Source organism: Platalea leucorodia (genome assembly GCF_965183815.1).
Source record: "Platalea leucorodia genome assembly, contig: HAP1_HAP1_SCAFFOLD_695, whole genome shotgun sequence".
In the NCBI taxonomy this organism is placed as follows: Eukaryota; Metazoa; Chordata; class Aves; order Pelecaniformes; family Threskiornithidae; genus Platalea; species Platalea leucorodia.
The window spans coordinates 301-13,947 of NW_028120953.1; the positions used below are offsets into that span (position 1 = coordinate 301).

General features: G+C 56.5%; 1 pseudogene across 1 annotated transcript; it reads left to right on the plus strand.

Moving 5' to 3' along the window:
• Nucleotides 1-365: 365 nt before the first annotated feature.
• On the plus strand, nt 366-1,258 carry LOC309604086 (olfactory receptor 6F1-like; annotated as a pseudogene). Its single transcript has one exon. The product of its transcript is annotated as an olfactory receptor 6F1-like (transcript).
• The last annotated feature ends 12,389 nt before the right edge of the window (nt 1,259-13,647 follow it).

The window sequence follows — 13,647 nt, forward strand, 5'->3', positions numbered from 1 at the left end:
ACTAGCCTGCTGCGGTGTGCCACTGCCACCTCAGTCAGAAGCCCTTGCGTTAAGATGACCTAGAAGAGGTGAGAAAATCTCTTCCAGTGCCATGTTATTGTGACAGTTTTCCAATCCCTCAGTCTCAGTTCGTGAAATCACAACACCATATTGCCTGCCGTGAAGAGTGCAGGTATGTTATGCCCTTCCGCACTGCAAGACCCTTTCACGTAGCTGGAGACCCTCAGCCTGCTGTCCATAGTTTCCTAAACAGGATTTTCATCTGGAAACGGTACAAGAGTGGAGGAATTCATCCTTCTTGGCTTCCCAGGCACGTGGCATTTCTGAGTCTCCCTTGGTATTTGCACTGACGTACTCCCTGACAGTAACAGGCAATGCATCCATCATAGCCCTTGTGCTGACGAACAGGAACCTCTGTACCCCTATGTACTTTTTCCTCTCTAATCTCTCCTTTCTGCAGATCTGGTACACTATGGGTGTTGTTCCCAAAGCCATAGGAGTCATGCTATGAACTAGCCAGGCCATGTCCTTCAGTGTCTTCAAACTCTGCTTGTTCTTTCTTCTCTCCCTATGCTCCACTGAGTGTTTTCTCCTGTCTGTCATGGCCTATGACCGCTACTTAGCCATATGCTACCCCTTGAGATACAGCTCCCTCATGAGCAGTGTCCTCTCTGCTTGGCTGGCACTCAGCTCCTGGCTGGGAGGTTTTCTGGCCGTCTCGCTGCTGGCATTTCTGACATCCAGGCTGACATTCTGTGGGCCAGAGGTCATCAATCATTTCCTCTGCGATATAGATTCCTGCCTTGCCCTCTCCTGCAGTGACATGTGGCAACATTCCTAGTCTCCATTAATTGTTGTGGTGGCCTCCTGTGTGCTCACCCTGGTCTCCTACGTCTACATCATCTCTTCCATCCTGAGAATCCAGTCAGCCCATGGCCAGAAAAAGGCCTTTTCCACTTGCTCTGCCCATCTCAGTGTCGTCACCATCTGGTATGGCTCCACCATGTTCCTGTACATCAAGCCATTGGCCCAGAACTCCCGGGATCTGAACAAACTCCTGAATACCTTGAACACGGTTGTAACTCCTTTGTTGAACCCCTTCATTTACCCACTCAGGACCAAAGAAGTGAAGCAAGCTCTGGGGCGGGCTTTCCAGAAGAAGGGAAGTGGCTTTTCAAAGGGCCTCAGTGGGACCAAAGAGATTCATCCCCTCCCTCCCACAGCTTCTGCCTTGCAGAAGTTCCTCACCAAAGTGTAAGTGCACCTGGGCATCCCAGGTAGGGAGAAGCCACCAGTTCCCCAGGCAGCTCATCTCACTCACCTCACAGCCATCTTAGGCGGGGCTGAGCCTCGATTCTAAAGCTCCCACCTCCCTCTCTTCGCTCCTGGGGAAATTCAGAATGTCTCACAATGCTCTAAAGACCAGCGCTTGGAAAAGGTCACAAACCCCATCCAGAAATGTTCTCCAGCAGAACACTGGACGAGTGGTCCTCCCACAGGTTTGTATTGCAGTTTCCTAAGTGTTTCATTTTGTCAGGGATTCACTTGAATCCCCTAAGAAGACCCAGCAGCTGACTCGCTGCTTTAGGAAACGGACATGTATTTCTCCATTGAGTCTGCCATTTTCTGGATGTATCTGTGCCCCATTCTTGCGGCTGTTTTATCAAATCATGCTCTGGTTCAAGATAACATTTGCCAATACCTGGCATCTCTACCCATAGCCATTATTCCTAGCATAAGACAGACAACAAAATTTCTACTCCCCTTCCTTCCCTGCATCCACTAGCTGAATGTACTTTTTAATTTTAATTAAAAATATGCAAAGTGCTATGCTTCACGCTAGATGTCTCAGGGCATTTCCACATCAAAAACCCCACATCAGTTTTTAACAGTCCATCGTTCCACCCATTTTGGGCTTTGTTGTGGAAACACTTCAATGTGATTGGCAAAGTCCCCAAACTGCAGTGCTGTGAAATGCTGGCTGGGCAGCAACTCTCTCTTTACACTCATTGGGAGGACATTAGCCCTTCCAAAGGGCACTTGCTTTTCCCCTTCCCATTTTCATTTCAGAACAGATGAATCACGTTCTCCAAGCTCTTCTTTCTGCACACTGACAGTGAAGGGAGCCCATGTGACCACTTCCTAAGGAGGAGGAGGCATCAACATGGCTGATACACTTTTATGAGCAGTGTGGGATTGATGTCACCTGAGTGTAGAGCTCTCCAAGTGGAATGACTGAGTCCAGACTGAACGTCTACTCCTCCCTTCTGGAAGCAGTGGTGCTTCTGGAGGTGATTCACCAACCTCCTGCATCCACCTCTGCTGGGCACTTGGCTCTTAGACCTACAGGCAGGCCCAGGAACCAGTGCCCAAGCACAGGCTGATACCCACCCTTGTCACCTGTCTTCTCTGTCTCGGTGGCTTGTGGGAATATCCCTGCGCCAGCCCACTGAGGCTGGAGAAAGAGCCTGAGCCTGGATCTGTCCTCTGGCAGCCATCACTGCTTGTCATTCCTTGCTTTTGGGGGAGAATTGTGTCTGTGGTGTGTTGAAACCCTCTGCAGCTCTGGACAGCAACCCAAAGCAGGACCTGAAACGTCCAAGGGACCCGAGACACAGCGGAGTGCAGGACACTGAGGGCTGCCATCAATTCCCCATCAATGCTGCCTAGCGCCCTCTGAGATAACTAGGGGCATGCAAAGCCTCCCAGAGGGCTGGCAGAGCAGAGCCACATCACTGGGGAGAGGCAGGCCATCCTGGAGGAGCAGTGGGACAACAGCCAAGTACCCCAGGCTTTCTCAGGTGAAGTGGATGATGCTTCCTGAGCAAGAGAATCTAATTCATAGGGTGGGATCCAGGTGGAAAGCCAGCACCCTCCAGCTGAGCTTCCACATGCAGTGCTGGGGTGGGATTGCCTGAGAAGAGGTCCCCACAACCATTCCTGCTGTCGATGGGAGCAAAAGAGATCACTGAGATGTGATTACCATCTGTTAGACAACTGGCATGGACTCAGGGACAAAAGGCTTCCTCCCAGACAAGCACTGGTGATTTCCCTGAGAAGGAGACATGAAAAGAGTGGGATGAGTGCGGGAAGGGTTTGAACAGAGAATCTTGTCCAGCGTCTGGCTGATGGCTCTTTTTCACTTGCTGACACCCACATGCAGGGCAAGGAAGGGCTCTTCCCTTCTTGGGCTGCTACGGCCACCTGGCAAAACCATAAGAGCAGCTGTGCCTCCTACCACAAGCTTTGTTCTCCAGCTGTGGCCAGCAGTGGAGGCACAGGGAAAGGGAACAAGCAGACAAGCTGATAGGTCACTTGCCCTGAGTACTCACTCCAGTGTCCCAGCTCTTTTAAGCAAAGGGCATTTACAAGCCTGGCTTGCCTTGTTTAGGGTGCAGCCACCAAGTCAGCTTTCTTGGACTCTTTTCATCATCAAAGGCCCTGGATGTAGACGCAGCTGTAAAAGTCATGCTGGCACGTGCTTCAGAGCAGCAGAGGCTGGGGAGGCAGAGGCCCAGCCTCACCACAGCCCCCAGGTGCCACCGCTGGGCAGGCTGAGCTCAGAGCTACAGGCAAGCAGTGGCAGGGAGGGAACTGCTCCACACAGCACCCCCACCTTTGAGTGCAGTGCTGCAAGCTGTGGGCACCAGTGTGGGCTCAGTGCACAGAAATAGGCAGCGCTGTCCTGGAGCTCGGCATCCCGCACTTGCAGAAGCACCTGGGAGGTCTCCACAGACAGCACAGAGGAGAACCTCCCTGAATCCACCCGAGGCTTCCGTTTGTCCACCCGCAGCAGCATCTGAGGGGAGTGGGTCTGGCGCTGCTGGTACCAGAAGATGTAGGGATCAGGATCACTGGTGGTGAAATTGCAGTGCACAGTTGCATTGTGTCCCACCTGGATGGTCATTGCTGGTGGGAACTGGAGCACGGAGTCCTTTTGGCCATGACCTGTAAAGCCAGAAAGGGCTTTCACCTTTGCTTGCCTGTCTACCTGTCCGTCTACCACTTCATCAGCTTTTCCTAGCCTCTGCCAGGCTGAGCTGTTTGGCCCTGCACATTTCTTGCTGCAGCTTCTTGCCACTCCTCACCCCCCACATCACCCTGCTTTGCAGCCATTCCCACTGCTCTTTCAGTCCACTGATTCTCTCCCTATCTGCCTCTGAGCTATGGTAACGGATGGTCTCTCCTTCAGCAGCAGAAGACAGGAGCTGTTCCTCTCCCACCTCTCACCAGATCTTCTTGCTCTAACAGTTCCTCCATATGGCACACCATATCCTCTGCCCTTGCCCTGCCCTTGTACGGCATTTCAGCTCTTCTTGCATCCAGTTAGCCTGATCTCTTTGTCCCCCAAGGTTTACACCCATCCCTACAGAGATTGGTAGCATTCTATCCCATACATCTGAGAGAGACGCTCCTCCTATCTGCTGCATCGCTCCGTTCCCTGGCATCTTTCCCTCTTTCAGGCTTCATCTCTATTAGCAGGACCTGCAGGAATGCTCAGGACCTGCAAATTGAAGGTGAGATCTTACTCCTCCTCTGATGCCCATTACTCCTGACATCTCCCAGATTCATTGCTGTACCCGCCTGCAGCCCCTGCTCTCCCTGCAGAAACACTCCCAGATCCCCCAGGGACTCAGGACTCACGTCTCCCCGCTTCCCCACCACCAGCTGTGCAAACTCTTGCCTCATTCTCCCCAGCCTGAAAGTTGCATCTCACCAAAGTCTGACAGTGCCACCAGAACTGCCAGGAAAATCAGGACCATGTCACGGTCTCCCTTCATGGGGTGCCCAGGGACCTGCCAGCAGGAGGGATCTGATGCTTGCAACTTCACCTCTTCTTCTGCCTCTGCCAGATCAAGGAGGCCTCCAAAGCACAGCCCAGAGGGTGGAGCAAACCCCTCTCCCTGATGCTCCAGGCAGGCCTCTTTGCGTCTGTGCCCCAACCTCTACCACAAGAAGCCTCTCTAGAGAGATAAGAGATGCATGGTTTAAGTACTGTCCATCAGAGGGACAGGCATCCATTGCAAACTTCTCCTGACTTCAACCACCTAGCCAGCTGCACAGGCCTGCACCCAGCTCTGCAGGAGATGGAGAAGGCGCCCCTGCACCCACCCCTGCCCACCCTGTCCCTGGGACTGCCTTCATGGAGAGAGGACCAGGTGCACACTCAAGTGCCTGGACCAAGGTCTCGCACACTCTCTCCCTTTGCCTCTGTCTGTAGAGGAGGCACCTGAAGAGAAACATCTCTGGAAAGAGCATCTGCTGCAGAAACCGGCTGCACAGGGACAGACACACTCCCACACTCTGGCAGGGGGAGGACACAGCAACACAGCTCCCTGTTGTACAGGCAGTCCCTCTCTGTCCCCTCACCTACCCCCTTTACCCACAACCTCCAGCTGCTTGTCCCACCCTGGGCCCCAGAACCCCACTACCCGGGCAAGTGAAAGGGCTACTGGATTTTAATGTCTTGTGCTGTCTGCTGCCTGGAGCAGGGCTCCTCTGGCACTTCTCACCCAGGGCCCTTTGCTCGCACAGCTGGCAGGGACTGCAGGGAGCAGGTTATTAGCACAGCAGCCCCCATTCACAGCCCCACTCCCACAAGGCCTTCAGTGTCCTGTGGTTCAGTCGAGGCCATGGCAGAAGGACGGTGGGCTGCCCTCTGCCCTCCAAGGACTGCAAACCTGCCAGCACTTCCCTTGCAATACAACTCCAGCTGCCACAACGGTCCCCAGCTGGGGCAGGGAAGACGCCTGACCCTTTCCTCTCTGCCTCTGGAGCCTGTGAACATGGGCTTTCACAGCTGTGTCAGCTCCAACAGCCTCCCTGGGGCCACGCTGGGCCCAGGACCCCATGCCCAGAGGCCTCCTTCCAGCTCTCGCTCACCTCAGACCTTCAGCCCCGCAGGCCAACTTAGCACATCTCGTGGTGCCTCACTCCTGAGCTCTGACCTTGACTCGCACCTCTGTCTTGCAGCAAGTGACCAGCTCAAGCTTCTCTCCTGTCTCCTGCACTTCACTCCAACACCAAAGGCTCTCAGGCTGAGGTTAAGGGCAATCCTCTGCAACAAGCTCCATGTCCCGAACACTACCCGCTGTGGGATGCACTTGAAGGTGCCTGTGACAATCAGTATCTCCTCCTCATGGGGGTGCTGAGGCAGAACTGCTGGCTCTGCAGGATGCCTGTCCAACACCAGCAGGAGCGCCTTGGAAGCGGGCTGTGGAGCTGGAGGGTTCAGTTTGTAATTGTGTATCTGAGCCTGCTTACAAAGTTCCCAGCAAGAAACCACTTCTGGTTGTGGATTCAAAGCAAGGGCTTGGATTAGCGCTGAATGCGTTGGGTGTTTGTGTTCTGCCAGGGCCTGGCTATGTGCGAGGGGTGAAAGAGATGCCCAGCCGCTGCTGGTGGAGCAGCAGCAGCAGTGGCCGGTCCCTGCGGCAGGACCGAGGGCTGCCCAGCTGCCCGTGGGCAGGAGGAGCTCTGCTGCCCGCCTCCCTGTGCAGAGCAGAAAGGCGCTGCTCCTCGCCAGGAGCCAGCGGGGCCGGCGGCTGCACTCGCTCCTGCCCAGGCACTGCCGGACACCGCCACCGCTGCCTGCCCGCTGCCGCTGCTGCCAGTGTGGTGGGGGATTTCTGTCTGCATGCCGCTGGGAGTGCAGGCATTTCCTACTTGCCCCATTCCTAATTGTCTCCTTCAAAAGCCCAGAGAGCCTGTTAGCGGTAATAGCAGCCTTGGGTGGAGATCGTGGTGGGTGTCCTTGGGAAGGGCAAAACCACTGGGCATCTGTCCCCTCTGAGACGCCTTTCTGAGACACTGCTGGCAGGCCTTTCCAGACAGGCCAGAGGATGCCACGTTACCCAGAACGCTCGCAGCCCTTTCTGGGGAAGCAAGAGAGCCCTGCGGGAAACCCCCTACTGCCCTCCCTGCCTGGCACAGAGCGCCTGGGTCTCCGTTGGCAGCGCTGCCCGACGGGGGCTCTTTGGTGCCTTCAGGAGCACTGATCCGCAGCAGCCCTCAAGGAGAAGAGGTGCTGAGCCCCGGCACTGACTCCAAGGAGGACCTGGCGGGGGCGGTGGCGGTGGCGGGCGGGCGGGGGAAGCCGCCCGGGGCCCGGGGCCGGGCGGGGCCGGGCGGGGCGAGGCGGGGCCGGGCGGGGCGAGGCGGGGCCGGCGGGCGGAGCGGCAGCGCCCCCTGGCGGGCCCGGCCGGGGCTGTGCCCCCGCCCCCGCCACACCCGCCCGGCCCCGCCCGCGCCCCTTCGTGCCCGGCCGCAGCCCCGGCTCCTCTCCCCGTGCCTCCCACGGCGCAGTAATACACCGCCGCGTCCCCGCGCCGGGGCCGGGCGAGCCACAGGGCGCTGGACCGGCGGTCTGCCGACACCCACAGTCGCCCCGCCGGGGCCTCCACTGGTTTTGTGCCTTGGTCACCCGTGCCTACTAGGAGGGGTGGTTCGCCTGGGAACTGACAATACCAATGAGTAACGGCTGCATCAATTTTGGGGTGCGAGCAAGTGATGTTGATGCCGGTGCCCTCCGAGGTCTCTGCCGACGGCTCCTGCTGCACCTGGGCTCTGCCCGCAGCCACTACCGAGGAGAAAAGAAGAATCACTTTGCTTCAGGAGCAAATGTCATGCAGCAGGCGGGAGAAGACGACAGTTGACAGACGATGGGGATATGTTCCGAAAACCATGCATGGAGAGAAGATTTCGGTGAGGGACAAGAATGGATGAGGCATTTTTGGAAGGACAGTCAGAATGAAGAAAAGGAGAAGGGAATGAGGAAAAGAGATTGGCTGGGAGGAATGGATGGATGCATGGAGGAATGGATAAAGAAATGGAGTAACAGAATAAGACAGCAAGCTAGGAGTGAAGGAGCACATTGAGGGCAGAAGGGATGACTGCAGAAGGGAGGACAGAGGGTGAATGAAGCGCATGAAGGAGCCGGAGCCCCAGAGGCAAGTTGTGGGCCCACCATCGGTCCCACGTAGCCGCCGGCGCCCACCCAGCCCCGCCAGCCCCGCGCACCCAGCAGCACCGCGGCCAGCGCCGCCAGCCCTGCGCCCCGCCACCGCCGCATCCCGCCGCTCCGCCGCCCGCGCCTCGCTGCCCCCCGCCAGCCCCGGCTCGTCGGCTCCGGCCCGGGCGCCTCCTCTCCGCCGCCTCCTGCTCTCCTCTCCTCTCCCCTCCCCTTCCCTAGCCTCTCCTCTTCCCTCTCCTCTCCCCTCCCCTCCCCTCCCCTCCCTTCCCCTCCCCTTCAACTGCCCTCCCGTCCCCCCCTTCCCCTCCCGTCCCGTCCCCTCCCCTCCCCCATCCCCCCCTCCCCTCCCCTCCCCTCCCCTCCCCTCCCCTCCCCTCCCCTCCCCTTCCCTCTCCTCTCCTCTCCTCTCCTCTCCTCTCCTCTCCTCTCCTCTCCTCTCCTCTCCTCTCCTCTCCTCTCCTCTCCTCTCCTCTCCTCTCCTCTCCTCTCCTCTCCTCTCCTCTCCTCTCCTCCCCTCCCCTCCCTCCCCTCCCCTCCCTCTCCTCCCCTCCCCTCCCCTCTCCTCTCCTCGCCGCCGCCGCCAGCTCCGCCCCGGGGCTGAGCCCTGCGCCGCGGCCGCTCAGGGGCGCGACCGGCCTCAGAGGGCGCAGGGGCTCTGCACGCCCACCACTTTGACACCTGACAAATGCACTCTCCCCAGCCTCCAGCAAGGACTCCCCAGCCACAAGAAGCCTGCTCAACGCCAGCTGCAGCCTGGGGCAGCCCCAGGGCCTTGGCCCAGCACATGGAGCAGCTTCCCAGAGCTGTCTGCGAGCTGCGGGGCTGGAAAGCGCAGCCACTGATTTCCTGCAGATGGCAATGAGCAGGCTTGAGAGCCTCCCTTCAGCTGCCTCTCTGCAGTCCAAGCACGGTGCCGAAAAGATGTGTTGTGGCAGAGCGGGTGTGAAGACAAATGTGAGGGACCTCCAGAGGTCATCAAGATCAACCTCCATTTGGAACAGATCCCATTAGATCAGGTTACTCAAGGTCTCATTCAGTCCAAGTTAAACAGTTCCCAGGAGGGAGATTGCACAGCCTCCCTGGGAAACCTGTTCCAGTTCTTCTTACTTCTTTTAGCCTGTTGCTTAATTGGATTTCTCCATGTTCCAGCTGTTGTTCATTTCATCTACTTCTTGAAGGGACTCCATGTCGGCTGGACCAGAGTCTAGGTCCATCTTCCCTGTCTCCTCCGAGCAAGTAATTGTAGAAAGTAAGAAGGTCTCCCCTGAGCCATCTCTTGTCCAAGAGGAGCAGACCCAGTTCTCTCAACATCTCCTTGCATGTCATGTTTGTCAGCCCCCTAATCGACTTGGTGGCCTTTGTTGGACTCGCCTCAATATGACAATATCTGTATTGGAGCAGGGAGCCCCAGCCTCCATGCAGGACACCAGATGCAGTCTCAAATGGGACTGAGGGTCATGGTCACCTTCCTGGACCTGCTGGCAACACTTTGGCTACCTCAGCTCAAGATGCAGTTGCCCTATTTTACTGCAAGGGCACACTGTGGTCTCATGTGCAGCAGGGTGTCTACTAAAACCACACATCTTTTTCTGTGGATCAAAACCTTGCCTTTGCTCTTTCTGGCCTTCATGAAGTTCCAGTCAGCCCATTTCTCGATGTTTACAACTCTTTGAGCCCGGTAGTCCAGCCAATTTCCCACCCATCTTGTCATCCTCCAGCTGAACCCATGCATCTCCAATTTGGTCATAAAGGAAGTATGGGAGAGGGTGTCAAACTTCTAAAGTCCAGGTCCACACATGCCCTGCCTTTTCGTTGCCCAGAGTGCCCATTACCTCATGAGAAAGCCATGAGGTGGGCCCTTGGCTACACTAGACCCTCAGCTCAGAAGCAGCTGCATGGAGAGGGGAATCAGCCCTGCCCGAGCTCTCCCGGCTGAGCTCCCTGGCACTGATCTCACTGAGGTCACTAAAGGGAAGGGGGGAAGACCTCGACTGCATTGCCCCCAAGTTGGACCTGAGCCCAGGCAGACAAACATTCAGGAGGGGAGATGGGCTCAGGAGCTTTACATACTGTGCATAGCCCTTCTTGGAAGACCATGGGAGACCCTCAGGCTTTGGATAAGGTGGCCTCAAACGCGATGTCCCTTCCCTCCCAGGGGCAGTTGCTGGGCACTCAGACCTAGATTGCAATGCAGGGCATGAAGGTCCTTGTGGGCTGAAGACCAAAGCAGTCATCAGCTCTTTGGCTTTCCCTGTGCAAGCCACAAGCTCTGTCTTTCCTCTCACATAACAGTGACATCAGGCTCCGTGTTCCTTTCACTCAGGACCTGTTTGGTCCAAGGTCTCAGTCCCTCCCTGACACAGCCAATGGGCTGCACAAGTACATTTGGCATTGGATCGGACATGAGAGAGGGGGCTGTGTCCCAACCCAGGCACCACTGAGACTATTGGAAGCAGATGGCCAGCCCGAGGTTGGCAGGATTCCTCAGCCCTTCTCCTTGCCCATAAAGCCAACCCCATCCTTTTGAACTCCCTAGCACTGGGGAGAGCAGCTGAGTCCTGGCCTGGAGAGGCAGGCAGGGGGCACTGCCAGCCGTGCTGAGGCACTCCCAATATTGTATACACTGAATTAGTCTATGGATCCAAATTGATGTGAAACCACACTTGCTGTGGTGTGAAATCGGCAGCAGTGGAGTGTGAGCTCTGGAGGGGCAGGAAAAGGAGGTGTCAGGAGGCAGGGGCTGCATTTCAGTGCCTCTTCCCTGCACAGATCTCTAGCAGGCTGGTGCCATCACCATTCAGCTGCACTCACATTTCTACTGACCCTCGGAACCTGCTGCTCTGTGGCAATCATAAACAGAGCAGTGGAGAGTGTCCCTGCCATGAGCAGCACATTCCCTTGTGATGAGGGACACACAAGGTCACACACACACTCTCAGACATTGGTGTGGAATCACGCACAATTTTCTTCTCCCACATGCATCCACACAAACACAGCTACACACAAGTGCACACAAGGCAGGAACACAACCAATTGTGGGCTCTGCTGAGGACAGCCAGGGACAATCATGGCATGACTAGAGCACTGTGGGGAAGGACAAGGCCCCAGGCATGCCCATGGCATTGCTTGTGTGCTCACAGACTGCACAGAAAGGGGACGAGTCAAAACAGGCCAGAAATTATTCCTAAGGAAGGGCAGTGTTTGGCAGGATGGGGTCAAAACCTGGCAGCACAATGCACACATCTGGAGAGGAAAAAACAAGTGACCACTGGGACAGGAAAGAGAAGGACAGGGAGCTTCCACATGCACAGGAGAAGCTGGGTGTCCAGCTGAGGATTGCTGGAGCCTCTTCCTGAGAAACAGCCCCACCAGAGTCACCCAGGCTGATGTCGCTTGCCTACCCTGAACTGTCCAGCCCTTGAGCTGAGTCTTCTGCCAGCACTGCTGCATTCCTGCCCTAGAAATCCTGGGGCCTTTCATCCCAGTGCTAGGAAGAAGCCTTCATTGGGGAATGGGCATGGCCCAAATCTGGAAATGGAAAGGCAGCAGTGCTGGAAACCAAAGCACAGCCCATATCATTAGCTGCGACGGTTTGCATTCAAGAGGAGCTTGTCAGAAAATTGTTACCTCTGCAAAGGGTGCCTCTGGTCCTGCAGCAATGGAGGGCAGGTATAAAAGCCAGCCCAGGTTCCTGCTCTCTCTTCCACTTCTCCTGCCTCGTTCTTCTTGGGAACCAGGTGAGTCTGAAGCCCCCTCTCCTCCTCTTCCAAAGTGAGATCTCTCCTCGACGGACATCTCAGCTGATATTGTCTTTGTCCTGTGCTGGGCCCTGGAGCTCCTTGTCATGGCAGGGGGTTGTGGGGAGAAGGTATGCTAGAGAGAGGCTGCGATGTCGCTGAGGGGCCTTTTGCTTTAAGAAGTAGCAGACAGTCAGCCTGGGCCAGGCTGTTCTTTGTAGGAAAATGAAGACTGTGTGTCTCCTGGCACAGTTTCTAGCTCACCATCAGTAGTGGCCTTGGCTGCTCCTCACACCTGCCTGTGCTCTGCTTCCTCCCTGCCCTCTCCCCCAGGTGCACCTGCAACCCAGAGACATGTCCTGCTACAGCCAGTGCCTGCCATGCCGGCCCTGTGGCCCGACCCCGCTGGCCAACAGCTGCAATGAGCCCTGTGTCAGGCAGTGCCAGAACTCCACCGTCGTCATTGAGCCTCCTGCTGTGGTGGTGACCCTGCCCAGACCCATCCTCAGCTCTTTCCCACAGAACACCGTTGTGGGATCCTCCACCTCCGCTGCTGTTGGCAGCATCCTCAGCTCTCAGGGAGTGCCCATCACCTCTGGGTGCTGTGACCTCTCTGGCATTTCCAGCTGCTACGGTGGCAGAAGGTGCCTCCCCTGACAAAGATGCTGGGAAAGCCCCAGGGAGACCCCTCAAGCAACTCAGAACATGCTGCTGGGCAGATGGTCAAGATTTTTCAGTGTTGTTACCAGGATAGCTGAGTGGCTTTGCCTTTCTCTCCCTTTTCTTTGTTTGCTTCAGTTCCTCTTGGCAGCAAGGTGCCAGCAAGGCCAGCCTGGTGGGGACCGTCTGTCTCCTCTCCCTCTATGGAGCAGGCAGGCAGACAGACATCACGCAGGAACTTCTCCACAGCAAAGGGCCTCAGACTCTCGGCTGACCTGGGACTTTCTGCACTGGCAGCCCCTACATGGAGTGACTTTGTTTCCCTCTTTTGACTCATTAAACTTCTGCTGCATTCAAGCCTGGCCTCCATGTGCTCCTTCCCTCTCTGGACACTCCCCAAGCTGCCAAAGGAGAAGGGTGTTGGTCAGGGTTGGAAGAGGGTGAGGGCACAAGGACACCCTTCTCCATTCACAGAGGCATGGGAGGTTTTCACACCCTGCAGCGGCTCCTCTTTTGGGCATCATCCCTTGGAGCTGAGGAAGTCATCCCTGGCTGCTCTGCTGCCAGTGAGCATCAGGCGAGCATCAGGCCCTGCCTTGCCTTGCCTTGCCTTGCTGTGTCTCTGCTCACAAGTGCCCAGAAAGGCAGGAGGCCCTGAGGGGTCAACAGCGCCATGAGCTCTTGAGGAAGGGCATTCCTCTTGCTATGGCTGGAGCTGCACTGGGGTGGTGGGTGTGAGGGTGTGAGGCTCCAGGAGATGATTTGCTTGGCAGAATGGCAAGAGTGGTAAAGCAGGGAAGGGCTGTGGCCCTTAGCTGCTACTCCTCCTTCCTCTCCCCTCCACCACCCAATGGAGAAGCCATGGCCAGCAGGCATGGGCAGGAGTAACAGGGAAAAGTCACCCATGCGTTGATGCTGGAAATTGGAGCTAAGCATGTGGGAGCTGAGGGCTGTCAGCACAGAAATGGTGGCAGTGAAAGGGTGTATTTCTGAGGGAGAGCAAATTGCTCTGATACAGAGCATGCAGGAGAATGTGAAGATCAACAGGGATGAGGGTGCTGGGTGCACTTCCCAAGGGAGCTGCAGGCAAGTGCAGGCTCTGGACTGCTTCATTGGTCTCCCCAGAGAGTCTGTGCTCAGGAATTGGCTGCCGTTCTGGGGGGAGAGGCATCTTTTACATCTATATCTCATCCCTTCTGATCAGTGGAAATGTTTCTTGGCAACCACTACAGTCTCATGTTCTATTTCCTGCATGAAAATCCAGATGTCCTGACAAAA